General features: G+C 42.0%; 1 protein-coding gene across 6 annotated transcripts in view; it reads right to left on the reverse strand.

Moving 5' to 3' along the window:
• Positions 1–23,708, reverse strand: part of LOC114151824 (PH and SEC7 domain-containing protein 1-like) — a 90,097-nt gene extending 66,389 nt beyond the window's left edge. For 4 of the 6 annotated variants that reach the window (XM_028029269.1, XM_028029268.1, XM_028029266.1 and 1 more), the window contains exon 1: positions 23,349–23,708. The gene's annotated coding sequence lies outside the window, so the exon portion shown is untranslated. The other 2 variants (XM_028029264.1, XM_028029263.1) reach the window with 2 other exon arrangements.
• Between the last annotated feature and the right edge of the window lie 726 nt (positions 23,709–24,434).

A 24,434-nucleotide genomic window follows, 5' to 3' on the forward strand; every position in this document is an offset into this window, starting at 1 on the left:
CAAGCTAATAACCCGGAGGTTGCTAGCAAAGCAGTCTGCGCCTCGTGCACGAGGCGCAGCAATTCTGGTCAATAAAAATACTCCATTTATAATGTCGGATATAATGACTGACTCGAATGGCCGGTACGTAATTGTGACTGGGTCACTTTTTAACACTCCTATTATTTTAGTAAACATATATGCCCCTAACTTTGATGACCCTAAATTCTTGATTCAACTCCCTTCCTCTAACTGATACTCACCAACTGATACTTGGAGGAGACATGAACACTGTCATGGACTCAGTGTTGGATTGCTCTTCGACCAAAAACTTTTCACTCCCGAAGTCTTCGATAGTTTTACAGTCATTTCTACAGAATTACGGTGCTGTGGATATTTGGAGATATTTATACCGATGTTCCCGACAATATTCCTTTTTTTCTGCAGTTCATGAAACATATTCACGTATAGATTTTGTTTTTGTAGATAAAAAACTACTTCCTAATATTAAAACTTGTAGATATGATAGTATAGTTATATCTGATCATAGCCCACTTATTTTGGAACTTAGTTTTCCAGACAAACGTTCTGTTGTATATTCGACTAATTCAAAGACGAAAAGGAGTCGGGTGGATTATTCAGATGAACTTTAGTGAATAAAAAAAAAAAAAGGATGAACGAATCGTACATAATAATATACGACAGAGTGTAGGCATTCAGCTAACATAGCTCTTTTCTCGGAAAACCAACGGTCCTAAGTTCACTTCTTCCTCTAACCTCAAGTTCTTCTTCTACTAGTTCTAAAGCATCACGGGATATAGAGTCCATTCTATCAAATGCTGACTAGATTTATGAAACAACTGCAACTAAAATAGTTATTTATATTAAATTATAATATCCCAAATAATAAGTCCTAAGCAAATCATGCTTAAACCCAAAACAAATTCTCAACATCCTCCCCCCTGATAAACAACAGTTTATCTAAATTTCCAAAGGATATAGCAGTTGGATTGGTCTCCGCCATACAGTCCCAGCTGTCGTTCGGACAGCACGCGATCTCACCAGTCCGTCACGGCCTGGAAACAGCTCTTCAATTCTCCCCAGCTTCCAGCTCTGCCTCGGAGTCTTGTCCTCTCCAATGAGCACTATGTCTCCCACCTGCAGCTTGGACGGCGTCGGGGTGTCGCAACGATGCGCTGATCTTAAGTCCAACAAGTATTCCTTCCTCCATCGATTCCAGAAGTTGGTCATGAGTCTTTGCCTGTACCGCCATCTCCAGGTCATCTCTTCCTTGGTTGCTGTTGGATGCTTGGTATCAGCTGGGAAAACTCTTGGAGGCAAACTAGTGAGTCTTTGACCCACTAAGAAGTGAGCAGGTGTCAGAGGCTGTGGCTCATCCACCTCATTGTGCACGTATGTCAGAGGTCTAGAATTTATTATAGCCTTTGCTTCAGTAAGAGTCGTCCACATTTCTTCAAAATTTAGTTTTGCTCTGCCGAGTACCTTTTGTAGAATTACTTTTACTGACCTGACGAGTCTCTCCCAGAATCCTCCCCACCAGGATGCTCGTTCAGCAATGAATCTCCAGGTGATGCCCTTCTCAGAGAAGAAGTTTCGCAGCTGTGGGTCTTTAATGCTCTCCCAGAGCTTCTTTAAATCCTGTTCAGCTCTCTTGAATGTCATGGCGTTGTCTGAGTAGACCACTTTACACAAACCTCTTCTTGAGATGAATTTTTTTAGAACCAGGAGAAAGTTTTTTGTGGACAGACCTGAAACCAGCTCCAAGTGCACTGCTCTAGTTACAGCACAGGTAAACAGTGCAACATATGATTTTCTCATGGAACCTTGTTCCTTTACATAGAGCGGCCCAGCAAATCCACACCTGTGACATTGAATGGTGGAGATTCTGTTATTCTATTTTTTGGCAGTGGTGCAGTAGTCTGTTGTCCTGCCTTGGCATTGAATTTCTTACAAAATGTGTATCTTGAGACAACCTTCTTGACTACTTGGCATGCTCTCACAATCCAATATCTTTCTCTAGTTTGCACTAAGGTGTCTTGTATACCTGCATGCATCATTTTCTCATGTTGACACTGAACCAACATTTCTGTGTATCTGTGATGACCAGGCAAAATCCACGGGTGTCTTTCTCTGTATGAAAGTTCAGATTGTTGCAGCCTTCCTCCAACAGAAAGCAGCTCATCTTCATCTAGAAATGGTTTCAGTTCTCGAATTTTAGAGTCAGTGTTGAGGCATTTATCTTGCTTTAGAATATCAATTTCTGACTTGAAACATTGAATCTAAGTCACTTTTCTGCCTTTTCCAACTCTTCTGTTGTCAGCTCACTACTGATTTTTGCCAAAGATAGATACACTTTATTTTCAAAAGAACACTAAACACTGAAACTGATAAATAAAATAAACAGAACAACCAAAAACAAAAATAAAATGGATTCTCAGTCTCCATTAACAAAAAATGTACTGGAAAAAAAACTAAACAACATAAAGCCAAAGTGGAAATAAATACTGCATTCAACCAAAGGAGGGCAGATTATGAAGTCTGTATATTATGTTGCCCTTCAGTAATAATTAGATTTAAATAGAGAAGATGGGCACATCGACTACCTGATGCAATAGTTCACACTACACGGTTTTTTGCTCCTATTTTTCCCCTTACAACAATCTTAAAACGTTGGTCTTTCTAAGATTGTGTGGTGTGTTACGGTAGATCGTCGTTGCCGCTCCGATCCAAATCAGGGGTTTTCCCCGACTGGGAGCTTTAACGACACCTGTTGAATGTGACAGGTAGTCAATCAGAAAGCGTGGATTCTCCTCCGTGTTTTCTGAGGGGACATTACAGAGGGAATCCCAAACAGCTGACACGACGCCACCCGAAGTCCAGCGGACATTGGAGATGATATGTGGAAACAATATTAATGTTTATTCAACATGCAAAGAATATAGAAATGACAAGGGGAGGAGTTGGAGCGAAATTGCTACCGCAGTTGATAAACCCGGTAACGTTTCAGCTGTTCTTCGTTAACGTGACGTAAATAGGTTATAATGATTTTCATTCAGTCAGAACTTTACGCTGACACTAGCCACATGCATTGCAGGTAGACTGTAGTAAAGCATTGATTACGATAATGCCTGGTTTTAAAATTAGTTCACTGGACTTGTAGCCATTACTTGGTGCCAATTGTTGGACACCACACGATCGAACAGTTATACCTAGGATTTCTGTCGGCTATTGTGTGGTCTCTCAGGTTTTGAAAATGGGCCGACAATCGGCCGACAGCTCTAAGATTGTGCAGGATAAGATAGTGTGTGCTGGGCTTTTCACTAAGGAAATGAGGAAGGGAGGAGTCAGTGGAGAGCACTGGAGTTGAGCCCTTTTTCATTCGGTGTCATTAGCTGAAAGAGAAAAAGGTCGGAAGAGACGATAATGCAGATAATTAAAATGACGTCGATCGTTTTAATTTATCGTACGATTAACGCGACAGGCCTAGTTGCAACACTTCCAGATCTTCTGGGCTCTCTGACTTCTCGCTTGTGATTCCCAGGGACTCGAGCTCCCAGAATGCATGGAGCTGTTTGTCAATCTGGATGTCTTCATTGAGCTGAATGTGCATGCATGTTGTCTCTGACAAACTGGACATTGCCACTGGGCCTTGGACTGCCCAACCAAAGGCACTCTCAAGAGCCACCAAACTCTCAGTTAGTCTCTCTATACGGCCTGTTACTATTTGCCAGTAATAATCAGAGCCGATTAGCACAGAAAGTTCAGATTTATCTTCTCCAGGGAAATCTGCAAGATGGAGACCTCGCCTTTCCATCTCATTGCGCACATGCTCGCCTGGAACCTTCATCACTGCTGCACAAACCTTTCGTGTCACTACTGCTTCTATTTCAATGCTCTGTCCTATATCCCACACATTTTCCAAGCATAGCTTCACTGTGTTGCGTTCAACTGGGGTGGGAGCTGAAGAGCCAAATATATGAAGCATAAGTGTCCCTTACTTTGTGACAGGTAGCTGCAGTGCTCTGACAACATTCTCGTGTACAAAACTACCTTGACTTCCTCCATTTAATAGGCAACGCACCATCTTCCTGCTGGTAGGTCCACCCGCCCATGCCTTAGCAGTTTGTAGCAGCACAGTGTTTTCACTATTAGGCTTGGTTTCCTCAACTTGGGGGATTACAGAGGAAATAACAGTTTCCATATTGGTAGAGACTGCAGGGGGTAGGGTCTCATTTTTATCACAATGTGAATCGCTATGTGAATCCTGCCGCCACATCTGGCACATGACCCACTCTTAGATCTGCAGAACCTTGCGACATGTTTCTGTCCTAAACACACAAAGCACCTGCCAAGCTTCTTCAGTTTCTCTTTTCGTGCTGACACCCCATGTTCTGGACAGTTTTCGACCTTATGTTCAGTGCTATCACAGAAGAAGCAGGTTTGAGTCTTTTGATTAGCAGTATGGAGTGCAGCTGCTGATGTCTTGCTTGGTTTCTTTTGCCTTTTGTCAGTGAATCCATATGATTTGCTGCATAATCTGGGACCAGGCAGGGTTTCCTTTTGATTATATGATCTCATCATTTGCAAGGCTCTCCCTCTACTCTGAACTTCTTTCTGTAGAAACTCCAGCACCTGATGCACCTTCCACTCATCCTGATCTCCCCTCTCCCCTCTGAGGAAGCCGTAATACTTGACAATGTTCTTCTTTTGGTTTTAAATTCTGTTTTAAAAAAAAAAAGAGTCCGGCTATACTCAAGAGCCAGTTCCTCTGGCATCATCTGGAGCAGTATTGGGCATAACATGCCTCCATATGTGTCTGACACTACTCCCAGTGACTCCAAGCTTCTAATTTGAACTTCGCATTCATCATACAACTGTCTCATAGCACTCACATCAGACGATTTCTTTACAGGAGTCAAATTCAGGAGCTTTGACATGTGAGCATTTATTATTAAGTCCTTTCTTCCAAATCTGCCTTTTAGTATTTTAACTGCAGCGTCATAGTTACTGTCTGTCAGAGTGAGCCCTGCTACAGCCTTTGCAGCTGTGCCTGTGAGGTAAGTCTTCATGTATGTAAACTTCTCTCGCTTACAAAGAGCTTCGTTACTGTGAACAGCTGTCTCGTATTGGCTCCAAAATTCTTGCCATAAGCTAACATCTCCGTTGAATTTGTCAGTTATTAGCTTAGGCAGCCTCACGGTAGCATTACTGTGCTGTGTGGAGTTTGCGTTGTTCTGGCGGGGCTCTGTACTCACAGTTTCTAACGTCCTTATCACTCGGTTTGCACGGTCGTTCGTACTGATGATGCGGTCGTTATACTCCTCTGCGAGTTCCGTCTCCGCCTCCACTTCGTCTAGCGGAGTGTGCTCCTCAATAGCGCGGTTCAGCTCATTTAAACTGTCCCCCGTTGCCATTAGCACAGCCAACATTTCCCCGACGTCCGGGTCGTCCTTTAATAATTCGCTATCAATCTGGTTCAGTAGTCGTGTAGTAGAACTCCGCATTGTCCGGCGCTTTCTTGTTCTTTCAATACGCCGTTCTCCACCGTCCTGTCGCTCCATACCGCTTCCATCTTGGTCAGCCATGTCTCCTGCTTCCCGGGTTTCGGCACCAAAAATGTTGTATATTCGACTAATTCAAAGACGAAAGGGAGTCGGGTGGATTATTCAGATGAACTTTAGTGAATAAAAAAAAAAGGATGAACGAATCGTACATAATATACGACAGAGTGTAGGCATTCAGCTAACATAGCTCTTTTCTCGGAAGACCAACGGTCCTAAGTTCACTTCTTCCTCTAACCTCAAGTTCTTCTTCTACTAGTTATAAAGCATCATGGGATATAGAGTCCATTCTGTTAAAGGTTCACAAAAGTTAGTTTTGAACCAGATACTAACTATCAAATGCTAACTAGATTTATGAAACAACTGCAACTAAAATAGTTACTTATATTAAATTATAATATCCCAAATAATAAGTCCTAAGCAAATCCTGCTTAAACCCAAAACAAATTCTCAACACGTTCTGTGTATTCTTGGCGACTCAATCCTCTTCTTTTGTCAGATAAAGAATTTGTACAATATATTTCAGAACAAATGGATTTTTTCTTAAAAATGAACATTTTATTTAGTGCCCACAGATTTTTTTGTTTTTTTTCATAGCGCATGCTCACTGTGAGCTATTAGAACCCTAGCAACAGTTGCCATGCTGCTGACAATGATGTCATCAGCCTGATTTGAAATTATGTCAGTGTCATGAGGCCTTCTAAGGATGCCTCTGTGATGTCATAACGTCCATGACCAACTGATCAGTTAATTCTCTGGTCAGTCAACACAAAACTCATTTGGATATTTTGGACAGTGCAATGAAGATGACGGACGAAAGCTCCCAGAGTGACGTTTTTGTGAGACCTAAGGTCTCATTTTGGAAAAAGATAAAGAAGACTTGCTCAAACAAAGTCCATCCAGGTGAAACAACTCCTGATTATCGAAAGAGAAATTTTCTCAGTCGACTTCTGTGGCAAGTCATTGAAAAGGTGGCAGATGATCCAACTCTGCATCTCGTCAAAAAAACCTTCTGTGAGCAACACCAGAAAGTTTTGCTTTTACTGTTGAGCAAAACAGGAGAACTAAACGTGGATGTGCTATCAGACATTTCAGAGGAACTCAGCGAAAGGATTTTCCAAAGTCTCGCTAGAGATGCGTTCAAATTTGAATCTGGACTGAACGTGATTGCCCTTCTTTATTACCCAGATGGACACGCAGTTATTGTGAAAAAAATCAAACAACACCTGGAGAATCCTGTTCCTACAAGGAAAATATTTACATCTGCAAAAACAACGATCAGAAAGGCTTTTTTTCCTAGTGAGGACATATATTCTGATGATAATTGCCTGAGTGAGGCTTATACTCAGGCAGACATGGAACCAGAAACATTTTTGAGGGACGCCAAAGAGATGGGATTCAGACGGGGAACCGAAGATGACAGGAGAGATATGGTGGAAAAAATTCTTTGGCAATTGATTAACAAGTCTAGTCATAGATCTAAATACACAATGAAGCACAACGACTCTGTCCACCAAAAGCTTGCTCCAGAACTCTGGAAAGAACTAAAGAACATAGATTTTGTATTTTTTAATGAGATGGAAAGGAAACTCTGCAAAGATATCTTTCAACTACTCTGTGGCAATGAAGATATAGTGAGAAAATTGTTATTTCAGATGATCGAAAGTGACAATCCAATAGTTTTTTACAAGATTATACAGAGTTTCAGAAGAACCTTGACACGACCCAGGAAAATTCATCTGCGGAAGGACCATCTAAGAAAGGCTTGGAAGTGGATCCGACATGCTGTCTACTGTGGAGACGACTTGGACATTGTTCAGCCTCAAGGACCCTTTAACTGTGGACCAGACGTTGAGCCGGTCTCCGAGTCGGTACCGACCTCCAAGTCGGGACCGACCTCCGACTCAGGACCGGGATCCGAGTCTGGACCGACCTCCGAATCAGTACCGGGATCTGAGTCAGAATGGACCTCTGAGTCAGGACTGGGATCTGAGTCGGAATGGACCTCTGACTCAGGACCGGGATCTGAGTTAGGATGGACCTCTGACTCAGGACCGGGATCTGACTCAGGACCGGGATCTGAGTCAGGACTCAACCCTGATCTGAGTCGGTACCGGCCTCTCAGATGGGACGGGCCTCAGAGTCGGTACCGTCCCCAGAGTCCAGACAGGCCTCTGAGTCCAGACCGGCCTCTGAGACGGTACCGGCCTCTGAGACGGTACCGGCCTCTGAGATTGGACCGGCCTCAGAGTCGGGACCGGCCCCTGAGACGGTACCATCCTCTGAGTCCAGACAGGCCTCTGAGTCCGGACCGGCCTTTGAGACGGTACCGGCCTCTGAGTCCGGACCGGCCTCTGAGTCCAAACCGGCCTCAGATCCTGGACCGACCTCTGAGACGGTACCGTCCTCTGAGACCAGACAGGCCTCTGAGTCCAAACCGGCCTCAGATCCCGGACCGACCTCTGAGACGGTACCGTCCTCTGAGACCGGACAGGCCTCTGAGTCCAGACTCGCCTCTGAGACGGTACCGTCCTCTGAGTCCGGACAGGAATCTGAGTCCGGACCGGCCTCTGAGACGGTACCGGCCTCTGAGTCGGCACCGGCCTCTGAGACGGTACCGGCCTCTGAGTCGGGACCTGCCCCTGAGACCGGACGGGCCTCTGAGTCTGGACCGGGATCGGAGTCATGACCGGGATTTGAGTCAGGACCAGCATCTGAGTCTGGACCGGGATCTCAGTCGGGGGGACCTGCCTCTGAGTCTGGACCGACTTCCAAGTCTGGACCGGGATCTGAGTCAGGACTCATCCCGATCTGAGTCGGGACAGGCCTCTGAGTCGGGACCGGCCTCTTAGACGGTAATGCCCTTTACATGATTGAACTATATTATCCTTAGAGAGAACCATGTTTTTGATTGACTGCAGCATATTGATTATAGGAATGTGGATTAGAATGTGATTTTTTTTTACACTGTATCCTTTAGCATCTATTAATTCTTAGAGTCGGAAATATTGCAATGTTATTATTGCTCAAATTGATGCTGCAATGATGAGTTATGATGTATCCCTGCCTTCGAAGAAGTTATTATTAGAAATTATAATTATTAAAAATGTCTACATTCTGACCACTAGGGTCGCATTATGGAGTAGACGTGCGAACCACAGGGTCCCAACATTTTTGGTTAAAATAGTTTTAAAAATCGACCAAAGCAGCCCAACTCTTAGATATTCTGAATTGCAACTGGAAAGTCGACGTTATTTTGTGTACTCCTGTCTTTTCTCGAACAAAATGGATCTAAACCATCTGCTAAAGGAGCACAAGCTAATAACCCGGAGGCTGCTAGCAAAGTGGCTATAGACCAGGCCATGCTGCTTACATTCCGCGATATTGTTAAAGAAATAATTCGAGAAGAAAACGAAAACCTACAAGGTGAAATTAAAGAGGAAATCGCCAAAGCCGTTTCACCCATTCAAGCTGCTGTTGACGAATTCACAAAGAAATTCGGTGACTATGAAGAAGGCCTGGAAAATTTGGACAAGCGCTTGGAAGTTGTGGAAACTTGCTATGCGGACCTAAACAACCAATATAATAAGTTATTGGCAAAAACAGACGACTTGGAAAATAGGGGAAGGCGTTGTAACCTACGCATACTGGGAATACCTGAAGGAATGGAGCAGGGGAACCCCACCAGATTCATTGCAGACCTGTTATTCGACATACTGGGTGGTCCCGACGGTCTGGAAAAGGCTCCACTCCTGGACAGGGCTCATCGAGTGGCAGCGCCGGTGCCTCCAAAAGGAAAACGCCCGCGGGCCTTTATCGTGCGGATCCATTACTACCAGGAGAAGGAGCAGATACAACAGCTGGCTAGACGGAAAGGCAAGTTGGAGTTTCAAGGGGAGCAGATTATTATCTTTCCCGACTACAGCATTGACCTGTCCAGACGCCGGGCTGCCTTCAATTAGATAAAGAAGCTACTACAGAAAAAAGACGGAGTGCGCTACGGTCTTATCTATCCTGCTCATTTTCGGATCTCCATGAATGGCGAAACAAAAATGTTTGATTCCCCTGAGTCAGCGAAAACCTTTATTGAATCCAAGTTTGGTCCCCTCTCTGAGTGAGCAGGATACAGGATTCGTCTGAAAAACTTTGAGCGACTCTCCTGCATCTGCAGACTGATGCATACGGATGGTACGTTTGTTTGTGTTTCTGGACAGTTGAGTGGATGGTAGTGTTGGTAGATTGGGTACCAAGCGAACTGTACCGCCCGAACTAGTGTATATTTGACGTTAAATATACACACCTTATGTTATGTTATCTTAGCTGTTATAGGAGTTCGCTCTTGTTTTAAAAGAAAAACTACATACAATGTTTGATGTGACTTTCTTCAACACGCTTTGGGGTAAATGGGTGATTTATAGTTTAGATTCCCTTTTTTTTATTTTGCATGGGACAGTGGTTGAGTTTATGGTGAATGGTTCCTACAGAAAGCAGAGAGGCTTTGGGGATGTTGTGTTTGTCAGTTGGGGACAACACTGAATGTGAAGGGATGGGTGGGTACTTGTCTTTGGTTCTTTTCTTGCTTTGTGTGTGTGCTTTTTGTTTTCTTTATGTCATTTATTATTTACACAGATGCTGGCTAACTACAAACGTACAGTGTAGACCATGGACAGGACTAATCAATGTGATTTGGAAAGATGAGGTGTACATACACTGGCAGGTTCAACTGCTAAATTTATCAAGGCATGGCAGCCATTTTTACAATACATGGAAGCATTCAAGATGAGTACCTCATCGTAACCAAACTTCTGCTATTTTCTTTTAGTTAGCTGTGAACAAATGTTTGCATTTTCATTTGTCTTTATTTTTATTTATGCGTGTGTTTTTTAAACTTTTCCTTTATTTTTAATTTGGGTTTTTTGTGTGTGTGTGTGTTTCGTGTAAGGGTTATGTATGTTAAGAAGGACAGCGTTGTATAAAACATGAATGCTGTAAAGAATATGCTGTGAAAATTGATAAAGCATATTAAAAAAAAGTCTACATTCTGTATTAGTCTCACAACGTGCCGCTGGGCTAATGTATCTGCCCAATCAGAGAAATGACACCAGTCGCCTTCAAAGTAAAAGCTGAATAAAAGCATCACACTATGCTTCTACTGACTTCTACAGCAGTGACTGAGTTTGTGAGTGGGTGTTAGGCGAGGGTAAGGTGGGAGTGGGGCGGATCAGCATGAGACGCTGACACTGACAAGTGTTCTAAAACTGATCATACAGAAATATACTGTCTGTTCTCACACTTTCTCTCACATGTTATGATGTCACTTCTGCTTCTGAAAAACATAAAATCACACCTACCCACACAAACCAACACTGAGAGCTTCCACTTTTCGTGTGCGGGACTCGGCGGTCTGCGTGTGTCGTAAAGTGACACACACACCTGGATCATGTGTGTGATGGTGCACAGCTGTTGGCTGTCTCAGGTTGTTGTGTGCTCACTCTGCGCTGTCAGCACAAACCAGAGACACTCGCTGCTACGTTTCCACTACAGACGCTCAGATTTCTCCCACCTCGCTGCATTCCTCCTGCAGGTCCCGTTTCAGTCTCACACTCACCTCTCCTCCTCTTGCAGCCGCTCAGTCCGTATGAGATTTACACCTCCCACATGGCTTATTTAGCCTCATCCGTTCTGTCGTTCCTTTTTCCTTCCCTCTCATCTTCCTCTCATTTCCAGCAAAAGCAGCCGGTGGAGACCTGTCCGACCAGCACATCCAGAACCCCCCTCCTCTCCTCTCCTCTCCTCTCCTCTCCTCTCCTCTCCTCTCCTTCCCCACCTCATCAACCAAGCTCAGCCTATTAGCACGCTCCTATCCACCCATCCCCACCCCTCTCCCTCTGCCTCTGACATACATGCTGAGTCAGTGTGGAGTGCTTAACACAGGGGGGAGTATGCAAGGCAGCGGGGATGAGAAATGATTAAAGCTGCCGAGAAGCAGCTCTGCTTGGACCCCACTGTCCACACGGGGTGAAGCGGAGAAGAAGACATAAAAATAAAGCAGCAGATGTGAGAGGATGGAAATAAAACATGTGGTCTGATCTGCATGTGTGAAATCCTTATTTAAAACAATTCAGTGATACATGAGAACATGGGAAAGATGGAGATTTGCAAACAGGGCAGCATCAATCTGCATTTAATTTCTATAAATTTGCAGCTCTGTAAAAAATAGAGTCCACTGCACTGAACACCAGTGAAAACCTCCTGGTTATTCCACCAAACATTGATTTGTGAACTCTTCCTGACTTAAAACATTAGTATTGTTGTTTCTTAATAAATACAAACTTGTTTTCTTTGCATTATTGAGGTCTGACAGCACTGCATATTTTTCATTATTTTCTGCAAATAAGCAGATAAGCTAAATTTTTGCTTGAAATTTCAGACATGTTGTCAATAGTTCATAGAGTAAAAGAACGACGTTAATTTTACTCAAACATTCGTTTACTCCATCTACTGTTTTGTCTGATTATTGAAACTGCAGCTGAATCAACAGCAGAAGCAAAAGCATGAAGTGAAAGGCTCAACAAATGCAACAACAGCCTCCTGTTCTATTTCTTGCTAATCACAGATTGCACATGCGACACATAACAGCATGTTTTGAATAAACATGAACTAATTAACATAGAATGCAGGCTGAAAATACTGAGCAGGTCAAAGGTAAAGGAGACAGAGGATGGCCTCGGAAACAAACTGTTTGTCTGCAGGTAAGTTTTTAATTTAGAAAAATTAACACACCACTTGCGCTCTCAGATGTGAATGAAAAAGAGCCGACAGGAAAAAAAAAAACAAGCTTCTTGTGTCTGGGAATATCAGAAAACAGCAAATAGTGCTAAAGCTCTTGTATCTCTATTTTAATTTCTCTCAAGAAATTCTTTCGATTATTTTTAAGGTTCTTATTAGATTTTAAATCATTATATTGTAGTTTCATGGAAACTTATGCTCTTTGCAACAATTTTTACACCTTTTGTAAAGCAAAATTTCTGTTTTTATAACTTAATCTGGATGGTCATCTGTCCCTCCACAAACTTTATCCATTATTTTGATGTTGGGGTTCAACATCTGCTCAACTTACTTCCTCCATATTTATTTAAAGAAGTGTCCAATTCTTTTGGACCATATATCTGCATGTCGACAAATAATCACTTCACTTTGTGTTGCAGGTGCATTTAAGCATGGAACAGGGAAAACAGGAAAGCAAATGCTTTGGTATAAATTTCGTAGTTGATTGCAAAAGCAAAAAATCCTGAATTAAACCAGACAAAACGTGGAGAGTGTGGTTCAGTCATGCCTGCATCCTGTTGGTCCGATCCATAACTAGACGGAGCGGTGCTGTCTCTTTTGACCTCTCCTTAGTCCTTGAAGCCAGCAGCTCATTTATCCAAATAAAGCCACAGTTGAATGAACCATCAGCGAGACAGCTTGCTGTAGCAACCATGATTGTTTCTGAGAAACAACTGCAGAAAATCCAGTTTTCCAGCAAGAAATAAAACTGAAATCTAAACTAGCAGACAGTTGAAGCCAGATATTTAGGTATCCTGTAAAAAAAAATAAAAACAAAAGAGGTAAATTTTTCTTACTGTGTCACTGAAATAAGATTAAACTTTCCCCCTTTTTTTGTCTGTTAAACTAGATTTTTTCAAATTTGTAAGTTTACATAAATTCCCTAAGTAATTTGGCAGAATTACATTTTAAGCTGTATGACTTGGATCAAACATTTTGGGTCCTTTTCCATAAACTCCCACAAATAATTGTTTGCTAATCTGATTGTATGTCTGGGGTCAATGCCCATCAATTTATGTTCAAGCTTTAACTTCCAGGCCAACATCTTTAGCTGCTGTTTTGATATTTCCACTTGATGTTCTTTTCTCATGATGTCACCTATTTTGTGAAGTGCACCAGTCCCTCTTGCAGCAAAAACCAACACAGCTTTCCTGTTTTTCTTCAAACATAAAAATGGATAAAAGTCTTTGTCTGCGGACAGATGTTGATAGCTAAAAGCTATAATCTGGTGCTGGATAATTACACTTGAGCTGTAAATTATCCATTTTTTAAAAGATTACGATGAAAGGTAAATTAAAGATAAGTTAAAGGTCATCTGGAAATGTAAGCTTAAAATTATCAGAGGTCAAAATTGCAAATTTAAAGAAGGTAAAAAAATATTTATCCTATTATTGCGGATTTTAGCGAATTTAAGTAATTTTAGCATTCCTAACAGACTGAAAACAGGAAACGCTCAGTCTGAATTACTGTCACATAATGGAAAAGTTTATGTAAATATGTAGTTTATGCATTTGGGGGTTCCCCCTCCTCATGTTTAGCAGTCTGTCACTCAGAAACCAGGATCACGCGGCTTTCTAGAAACACGAGACGAAACAGTTTCTCAGCCGCAGCAGCAGCCCGTCTCTCTGCAGACTGCACCAAGTCGGACCAAGCCAACCTTTCAGCGGAGTCAGCACTACAGCAGATGCAGATGAGAGTATCCTGGAGCTGCGATGCTTTCGTCAGTCTGAGCAACGACTCCGCTGGCCTATTTCAAACAAATAAAGTTAAGGACAATTGGATTAGGACGTTAGGCTGATTGACTCCATCAGCCAGTGCCAGATATTCCTGGGTGAACTTGAGAGTCCATGAGAGATGAACAATGGAGCTCATTGATTGATGAGGTTTTAAAAATAAACTCGGTGGAGTGACGAGTGAATAACTGAGGCTGAATCTAAAGTGAAGAACTCCAACATTTTGAAATGTACTCCTTCTTACATTTGTACTTTGTCCACCATTGAGAATGCCACTGCAGAACTGAATTTTCCTCTAACATTTTACTTTTATGTTCCTTTTTTTACGCCTTACAGGTATTCATCTTGGTCACATTACATTTTTTACTTTGGCCATCACCAAGTGCTTCATAGCTGTGAAGCAGTGTGAGGACATTTTAAGAACTTTAAGAAAGGGTCATTGTTGAGTCTCAGCAGATGTTTATTTGTCAGATGCTCTAAAGCAGGGCTCACCAACACGGTGCCCGCGGGCACCTGGTCACCCGCAAGGACCACGAGTCGCCCGCAAGCCCGTTCTAAAAATAGGACAACTCACTAGTGAGCTGTGTCTAAATTTTTTTTTATTCTGTTGCTATTCTTTTTTTAATCACACTTGCATTTATATAGCTTTAAAAATGACAGTATCTTAAAAATATCCTCATTATACATGACGTTTAGAAAAGTTAGGGTGAACTCTGACTTACTCTAGTTCTAATTCAATGGTCAGTATTGTGCGCATGACAAAACCAGTGCCAATGGACACAGCGAAGATGGGTGCTGAATGCATTTTCTTTCCCCAAAAATATGGCTGAAAAAAGAAAGAAAACTTATCACTTTAACGAGGAGTGGGAGAAGGAGTTCTTTTTTACGGTTGTGAAAGAAACCTGCGTGTGTCTCATTTGTGGGGCGACCGTAGCGACGGCAAAGCGGCACAATATTGAGAGACATTTCACTACGTGTCACAAAAATTACCATGCTAACTACCCACCGGGAAGCGCAGTACGTGCAGAAAAAGCCAGTGAGCTAAAGGCAGCTTTGGGTAAGCAACAATCTTTTTTCACGAGGGCGGGAAAAAAGTCACTAAAAGCAACCGACGCCTCGTTCAGAGCTACACATTTTCTGATCAAGAAGAAGAAGGCATTTTCAGATGGAGCAGTTGTCAAAGAAGCAATGATGATAATAGCTAACACTGTACTTAAAGATGACAAAAATGGAACCGATCTAATCTGTACTCTCTCCGACGTCCAATTGGGGGCATCTACGATGGCTAGACGAGTGTCAGCTATGTCTGGGAACCTGGGCGATCAGCTGGACCGGGATCTGGCAAAGTGCAGGTGGTTTAGCATCCAGTGCGATGAGTCCGTGGACAGCAGCAGTACAGCTCAGCTGTTGGTCTTCATCCGGATGGTGTTTGAAGATTTCTCCACAAGAGAAGAACTCCTGACACTACTGCCCTTAAAGACAACTACGAGGGGAGTTGACATTTATAACACGCTGAAGGAGTTTTTCGTGCAGAAGAAGGTAGCATTGGAAAAACTGGTGGCGGTGACAACAGACGGGGCTCCTGCTATGATCGGCCGACATACAGGTTTCATCGCTCACTGTAAAGGTGACCCAGACTTCCCAACATTTCTGCATTATCACTGTGTCATTCACCAGCAGGCGTTATGTGCAAAAGTGATCGGCTTTGAGCACGTGATGACTCCCGTTGTAAAAATCATTAACAACATCCGCTCCAAAGCTAAACAGCACAGGATTTTCAAGGTGCTATTGGAGGAGATGTCAGCTGAATATGGTGAACTGCTGCTACACACAGAAATCCGATGGCTCAGCAGAGGACGAGTTTTATTTCGTTTTTTGTCACTTTTGGGTGAAATCAAAGAGTTCATGCAGTCCAAAGGCGAAGACGTCTCACTGCTAGAAGACACAGAGTGGACCCTTGACCTTGCATTTTTGACGGACATTACTGGGAAACTAAACGTCTTGAACTGCCAGCTGCAAGGCAAAGGTAAAACTGTTGTTGATATGATAAGTGCTTTAAATGCATTTAAAGCCAAGATGAACATTTTCTCTGTGGATTTACAGAGAAAAAAAGTGCTGCACTTTCCCTCTGTGCAGTTGGTGCTGAAAAACAATGCTTCTGCATCTGAGACATTTGACAAAGTTGCAGAAAAGTACTGTGAAGTCATAAACAGACTTGGGCAAGAGTTTGAGAATAGGTTTTGTGATCTTGATCAGCTTGAGCCATGTGTGTCATTCATTTCCAATCCTTTCATGAATGTGGACACAACATACTTTGCTGAGAAACTAAGTGCAACATTCAACTTGGATGCTGGACAGGTGGAGATGGAAATCATAACATTGCAAAATGACCTACACCTCAAAGTTTACCAGACTGCACCAAACTTTTGGTCCCTTGTTGACACAGAGAAGTACAGTGGTGTATGCACAGCAGCTATGAAGGTTGCCAGCCTGTTTGGTTCAACCTATCTCTGTGAATCAGCGTTTTCTGACATGAACTTCATTAAGAACAAACACAGAACATGCCTCACTGATGCACATCTGAAAGATGCACTCACAGTTGCAGTTTCAAGTTACACACCAGATTACAGTGCACTGGTGAACAGCATGCAATGCCAGTCTTCTCACTAATAAAGAAACCAATGCCAGATGTTAGTGGCAACATGGCAGTGTCATGGCAAAGTTTAATTAAAATATTGAGGAATTGTGTTCAATTTAAAAGTGTGTTCATGACATATAAGTTATAATTTTGTTAAAAATGCAGCAGATTTGGTCATGAGTTCAAAATGTGACAAGATTTATTTAAAAATATGTAAGTTGATTTTTCTTTAACATTACATAATTGATAACTTTTTGAAACATGGTGCAACATAGTTCATGATTTGCTAAAAAAATGTTTGTGAGTGGCTAGTGAAAATTGGACATTTTTCCTATGAAATGTAGTGATGTAAGTGATTATCTAAAAATGTGACAATTACTGAGATTAAAAGAGATAAAGTGCTGAATATTTATATCTGTTTCCCACCTTGTTTTCATTGCTAATTATTGGGAGAAACCATTAACATGATCAGTGTCTTCTCATAGATGAGTATCATTAATCATTATTGATAATGTATAACTAAAGGCAAACTGAGTAAATTTGTTATTTCAGAAGAGCGTGTCAAACTGGTGCCCTTTGTATGACTCAGTACCCATGAAGTAGCTCTCAGTTTCAAAAAGGTTGGTGACCCCTGCTCTAAAGGAAGTCCATATTTGGTCAATAATAATTTTTCCCAACTCGTTGCCATGGTTGCACCACAATCAGTTTCTGATTTTCTTATCAGTGCCTCGTGACAACTCCAGTCTCAGAAGCTTGGGCTCCACTCATTTCAAGCACGCACACACACACACACACACACACACACACACACACACATGCACACACACTCCTGTCCATCAACCAGGTCAAACTGCCACAGACTGATGGCTCTGTTAGGTCCGTACATCAAATGTTAGTTACATGTTGTCAAACGTCCAGTAAAGATTAAAGTTTTCCTTGCAGCCCAAAGCTTAGTCAAAGTATTAGAGGAACATGTCTTACTTTAGCAGCAGTAAGATTTTTCTGCTGTTTCTACTAAAACAAATTGGAATCTATTGAACTGTCCTTAAGAGGGTGAAATTAATTTACACTGATAAAAAATAATTAATTGGGCTAACTGATTATTTGAATTGGCTACTTTAAACTGTGGCACACCTCAAGGCTCAATTCTAGGTCCCATACTTTTCTATGTAAATATCTTCTCAGGGAGCAAAGCACAAATCTTTGTAGCTATGCTGATGACACACCATTCTATATATCGCTGTGTCTCTTGATGCACTTTTTAATTGAGCTCTAAATATAAATTTTCTTCAACTCTGTTGAGACAAAATTAAAGTTTCAGCGAGAGAAACGCACAGCACACCTTCGAGTTCTGACAATACTTGATTCGTCACATTTGAGATGAACAAATAATGCATTAGATCACAGGTGTCAAACTCCAGTCCTAAAGGGCTGCTCTCCTGCAGTTTTTAGATGTGCCACAGGTACAAAACACTGGAATGAAATGGCTTAATTACTTCCTCCTTGTGTAGATCAGTTCTCCAGAGCCTTGCTAATGACCTAATTATTCTGTTCAGGGTTGGTGCAGCAGAGGCACATCTAAAAGTTGCAGGACAGCGGCCCTCGGGGACTGGAGTTTAACACCCCTGCATTAAATGATCTCCACCCAAAGCAGAGGCTTTAGTTAAATGTAGAGCTGCTTGTTTAATGATTTGCTTTCTACTCTTCCTGACTGAACCATAGCTCCTTTGCAGATACTTCAGAGTTCAGGAGAACAAGTACTAAGGAGGACCACAAGTCAAGCTCATATTCACAGCGTTTGTAAAGTCTCACATTTGGACATTGATGCATTAAGAATTGATTTTAAGGTGTTCTAACTGGTTATTGTTAGTCAAACTTATTTATCATTTTTAAAGTTGAGACGGTTTGGAGACAGAGACATTTTAAGGATAACGGAGAAAAAGACCTGCCTGTCCAGGAAAGATTCGTGGTGAAGGAGGACATGGAGATGATTGATGTAGCAATTAAAGCAGCAAAGGACCAGGTGAGAAATAAGAGAGGGAGGAAGACATGGGGCAAAGGTCAAAAGGACGGGACTCGAACCCGTAACTGAGGCCTCTGTACAAGAGTTGCATGCTTCACTTCTGTTCCACTGCCATTTGTTTCTTTTCAACCTTTGTATTACAGTTATTTGAATGAAAAAGCTCCATAAATAAAGTTTGATTGATTAATCTCATACCAGCCCTGTAGATCAGATCACAATTATTGGCAGATCAATAACTGTGCTTCCTGAGTCACATTTTTTTAAATGTCTGTTAAAAATACTTCCTGTCGAGGCAGTCAAATTATTTAGAGGTGACTTATGTAACTCCGCTGCCCAGCATCAGATAAAGCATGAAATCACTTGCAGTTGGACACCTTAGCAGGATGCTGTGGGTTATTGAGCATGAGAAGAAGAAAAAAAATCAATTCCTGGCACTGAAAAGTTACCAAACAGCCAAGAACGATCCCCACACCGACAGCAGACTGCTACTGAGAGACCAAAGTGACAAAACGAGAAGTCGTTTTCAGCACGCAGCGAGGAATAAAGCGCTTCTACAACAGATTTGTGTTTCATTAATCACACATGATCCAGGCTGCTGCAAAGCGCTCCATCTGCACCGCAGCCAGCACACAGAGAGAACCTCACAGATTGGAGCAGCACGCGGCGGATGGCCAGTCTTTACAGGGAGACACAGCAGGATTGTCAAATGCTAACGCTCGCCATCGCCTCTCAGGCCGCGTCCCGTGTCAAAACCCTAAACGGCTCCTCTCCACTGCCAGAACGCTCACCTCCTAAACACTCCTAACAGCACAATTAGGAAAATGTGTGTTCCTGAGCTGAAAATACATCGCGACTTGAAAGCTGGCAGGGAAAAAAAGCAACGTAAAGTTGAGAGAGAGAGAGAGAGAGAGGGATGAAAAAAGATAAACCGTGGACTGGTGGGAGGAAGTAAGGAGTGGGAGAGTGTAAGGAGGAATGAAAACAGACGTGGGAAGGAGAGAAAAAACACAGCAATTCAAGACTTCTCCGGTCACTAATGCTGTTTCTCTGCAGAGAAGGATGGCTTAGCATCTCAATGGATCAATAACAACTAATGGAAACCCAAGCTCCAAGTTAGGGCTAACTGTGTTGCTGCTGCCGCATTAAATCAGGCCATCAAAACATCTTCGCATTCTGCTTCTGTCTTATGACAAACACATTTACTCCTCGTCAAATTCACTAAACTTTATTCAGTGAACCAGTTTTCTACAGCATGACTCAACCTTAAATAAAAACATTCCCTCTGTGTCGTTTTGTGGTTTTCGTCTGACAATAATACTTTTCGAATTAGACATTAGCCAGTGAAGTGAAATATGGTGGTTATTTGATAACATAAAATACTCTGATCATGCAGGTTGAGAAAAGAACACTGATTATTCATTTGTTGCTGCAAAAGTAAGTGGTTGGGTTGTTTTTAACAGCAAATAAACATTTATTTGGATGGACGGACGGACGGACGGATGGATGACAGCGTAGAGCTTCTATGTTTCACTCATTAACTCAAACCCAAGATGGTGAGACAAAAGCCTTGACCTTAAAAAAAGAAAACTGCACATAACCGTGGAACAAAAACATAAGATCAGAGAGAACAATCATTCATAAATGAAAAACATTGAGGATTACAGCGAAACTTTCCAGTGGACTCCTTAGTAAATCCACCCAAAGCTCTAACCGTGCAATGCTCACAGAACTACAAACCTTTGAAATAATCCATCCTAGACTCTCAAGGTCTCAGTTAGCATGCTTAATGTTAACGTTCAAAGGTACATCTGGAAGACAACACTTATGGAACAACGTTCTTTGGACAGACAAGACCAAAATAGAGACATCATGTCAGCAGAAAACCAACCAACACAAACACTTTTTATCAACAGTAAAAGCACGGTGGTGGAGGGCTGATGATTTGGGATTATTTTGGACCCGCCGACAGGAACCAGTCACTGAGTTGAGCATTAAATCCTCTACATATAAAAGTATTCTAGAGTCAAACGCAAGATCATCTGTCCGACTTCGCAAGTTTGGCCTGAACGGAGTCCAGCAGGGAACAGAGTAATGCTAAAATGCATAGCGGGAAATAATGAATCCACAATACTGAACAGTAAAAACAAAACCGTATTTCTGGGTGTTTTCACAAATAAAAACAGAAAATCTCTAGTAAAAAATTTTATCTCCAACAAAAATACTGATCTGTAAATGACATTTGTTAAAAACCACAACCTTAAACTTCCCTCAAGACTGAGCAGGCCCATCTATAAAAATAAATAATTGTGTTATTTTGTTATTTCAGCACAGGAGATGCACTGGAAACAGGCTCTGGTGTCTTCATTTGAGTAAGTTAATAAATACTCATTTCACTGTCTGCACCATTTTCTCAATAAATGATGAGGCCGCAACAGAAATAAAAACCAGTGGCATGAGGTTATTCATCTGCGTAAGAGCGGCGTGGACATGATGGAAAGAAAGGCTGGATGTGTTTCAGGGGAGGTGGGAGAAATGGAGCCGTTTTCTACCCCCATTAACCTGAGGCCGGGTTCAGGCTGAGTCCCGCATGAGGGACAAATAAACGGCAACAAAAGAAGACAAAATGTTTCTGGCCACTCTCCACGGCACGGATCGGACCTTTGGTGTTCAACATTCGGTGAAAAGTCTTCAGCCACCCACGCAGATCTGTACATTTTTCCTACATTTTTCCTACGGATTCATTTATTATGAGTAAAAAGCATCAAAATCCACCTGTAGCCGTAGCTTAAATGCTGCTCAGTTTCCTAGTAATTCCCACAATTCAGTTGGATGAATTTTGAAACCACCAGAAATTCAAAATCACAATGACCTTTACCTTCATATGACTGAGGAGGAAAACAACAGACAGACATGTTTTTGATCATTCCACTAAATACAGCAACCCGTCTAATAAATGATCGCCTGCTCAAATGACCGCCAACCTCTGTTGGTCACACAAAACGGTACCAAGTATTTTTGGTCCAGATTCTACTGCAAATATCTCGTTACACTTGAAATAAAACAAACCTAACTTGGACTTAACTTTTCAGCAAGATACAGGAGTTTGTTTTAAGTTAATAATTCCTTAACATCGATGAAAAAGTATTTGTTCCACTGACAGATTATTTCACCTATAAATGGTACTACACTTATAATTTATTTGGCCTTTAATGTTGAATGGGCTTTGCTTCCCAGTCCTTCCTGATAGAGCACCTCTTTTAAACTAAAGTTTTTCACTCCACTCAACTTTCCATGCACACATGCAGGACTCTTTGAGCAGCAAGACATTCTGTGGCTTCCCTTACTTGTGCAGTTTGTCGTTGACTGTTTGCTGGACAGATGACAAGTCAGCAGTTTTCCCCATCACATTGTGGCCAAACTATTACATTTCCAAGGTTTCCTCCAGAAACCTTGCTAAGCCTGGTGGTTGGGCGCTCGGCAGTCATTCGTCCAGCGACCCACCGTGTTTTTGAGTTTAAAAATGTTTAAAGTTGACAGGAAATTTTAAAACACCACTTGATAATTGTGTGTTATTGAAAGGTATTAATCAGGGAGATTAATACCTGAACACCAAGTATAAACTCTTAAAAAATGCAAACATTTTAAAAAGACTAAGCAATGCTTAGCCTGGTGGGGGCACAAGTAAAGCCTGGTGGCCCGCCAGGCTTAAAATACACTGAGGGAAGCCCTGATTTCTGCATCAGATATTATTTTTACTGGCTGTAATCCAACAATCATCAAATTATATTATTATATTAATTATATTAATATATGATATTATATTACTCTGTGTGACTATATGAGTCATATAGATTCATATATGTATATCTATATGATTCATACATATAGAGTCAGAATCAATATTTTCAATGACATTCTGATTGATTCATGTTCACCATGTTCTGACTGACAACCTGCTGCTGCTGCTTTGTTTGGACCCTTTGCTCTGTTTGTTTTAACAATACACTGATTGTTTTCTTGCTGTATTATTCACTATTTTATCAAGTCCTGTCTGTGAATGGCGCCAGAAGTCTGATTCCAGATCAGATCATTGTGGCGTTGCAGCACCGCGTCAACACTTTTCAGCTTCTCGTTTGATAGAAAATGCTTGTGAAAAGCCTCATAAATCCTCCAAACATCCTTTAACTCATTGGTTTTGTGTTTGTGTGTGTGTGTGGGGGGGGGGGGGGGCGGTGTGCACTTACATGCGTCTCCCCGTGTTATCTACAATCTCCTCACGTACGCTTTCACCTTAGACAAGGCAATCCACGCAGCGCCAACTTTGCCTGCCAAGGACAAAACTTGAGTGGGGCTCTGCACAAGATGCGTCACAGACACGGCTGTTTGCGCGGTGTGTGTATGCGTGTGTGTTCGGGTATGACCTTTTCACGGGCCAGTTCTGTGTCCTGCAGGTCCGGTTCGGTGTTTCAGTGACGCAGCGCGGCGACGGTCATCCAGTAACAAACGATAAAATAAACATCCCCATTTGGGAGCCGTGTGGCGGTGGGTGAGGGACGTGTACTCACCAGATCCCGCTGCTGCGCGTCTCTGGAGCCTCAGCATCAGCAGCAGCAGCTACCCGGCGCCACAGATGATGAGATGATGAGATGCTGTTGCATCGCGCTCTGCTGCAGGCTGCACGCTGTCGGAACCACTGCGGTCCACATTTATCCGCTCCCAGTCACGGTGTGTATGGGTGTGTGTGTCACACCGCCTGTTTGGGTGTGTGTTGCAGGGAAAGGGGCTGTGGAGGGGGGAAGAGGTTGGGTCCGCTTCCTGTCAAGTGTAAACAGACTTGATGCAGTGAAGCAGTCAGATCATCGGCAGCATTTTGCTGTCAGAAAACTCCGCTGCTCTGATCGCAGCCTCTTCCTCCTCCTCCTCCGTCGGGTTGGGCATGCCCAGTTCCTCCCTCTTCATATGAGCTGAAAAACAAAACAAAACAAAAAAACAAACAAAAAAAACAAGATATAATTGTTTGGACACTATTGGACCTACATCTTTGTTAGATTTGTTGTGTTCTCTTTTATTTATATTATCAGTCCAAGATTTTCTAAGGTCCAGAGCAGAATTGAATTTACTTTTATACAGTATTCCCCTTTTTTTTTTTTTTTTTAATCTTTTTTTGAACTCTGTATTATCAGTACATGTTTATAGCTTACAGCTATAGACACACAAATCAAGTGTGGTGTAGTTATAATAACAATAATAATAATAATAATAATAATAATAATAATAATAATCACAAGGTTGAGGAAACTGCTTTAGATTGGATGAAATAAGAAAAAAACAGAATAAAACACAAGACACAGTAGAATAAAATAAAAAGATAATAATAATAAAATGCTATTATGAGTAATAACATGTTGGTCCTGATACCAAAAGAGCTCTGATCCACTAGGGCGTTAACTGCACTTAATGGACCCTGATGATGTGTTCTTCAAATCGGTGGCTGAGCAAGAACCATTATTAGCTTTGGGCCAGCACATAGAAACCTGAAATATTGGAGTTGTTGGAGACTCTGAGTGCAGAACCATTGGTTACACGTGCAATGCTGAAAATAACAGCTTTTTAGGTTCACAACAGGAGCCTTTTTCCTCTCTCCCACAGAC

This window comes from Xiphophorus couchianus, chromosome 10 (assembly GCF_001444195.1).
Source record: "Xiphophorus couchianus chromosome 10, X_couchianus-1.0, whole genome shotgun sequence".
Lineage (NCBI taxonomy): Eukaryota > Metazoa > Chordata > Actinopteri > Cyprinodontiformes > Poeciliidae > Xiphophorus > Xiphophorus couchianus.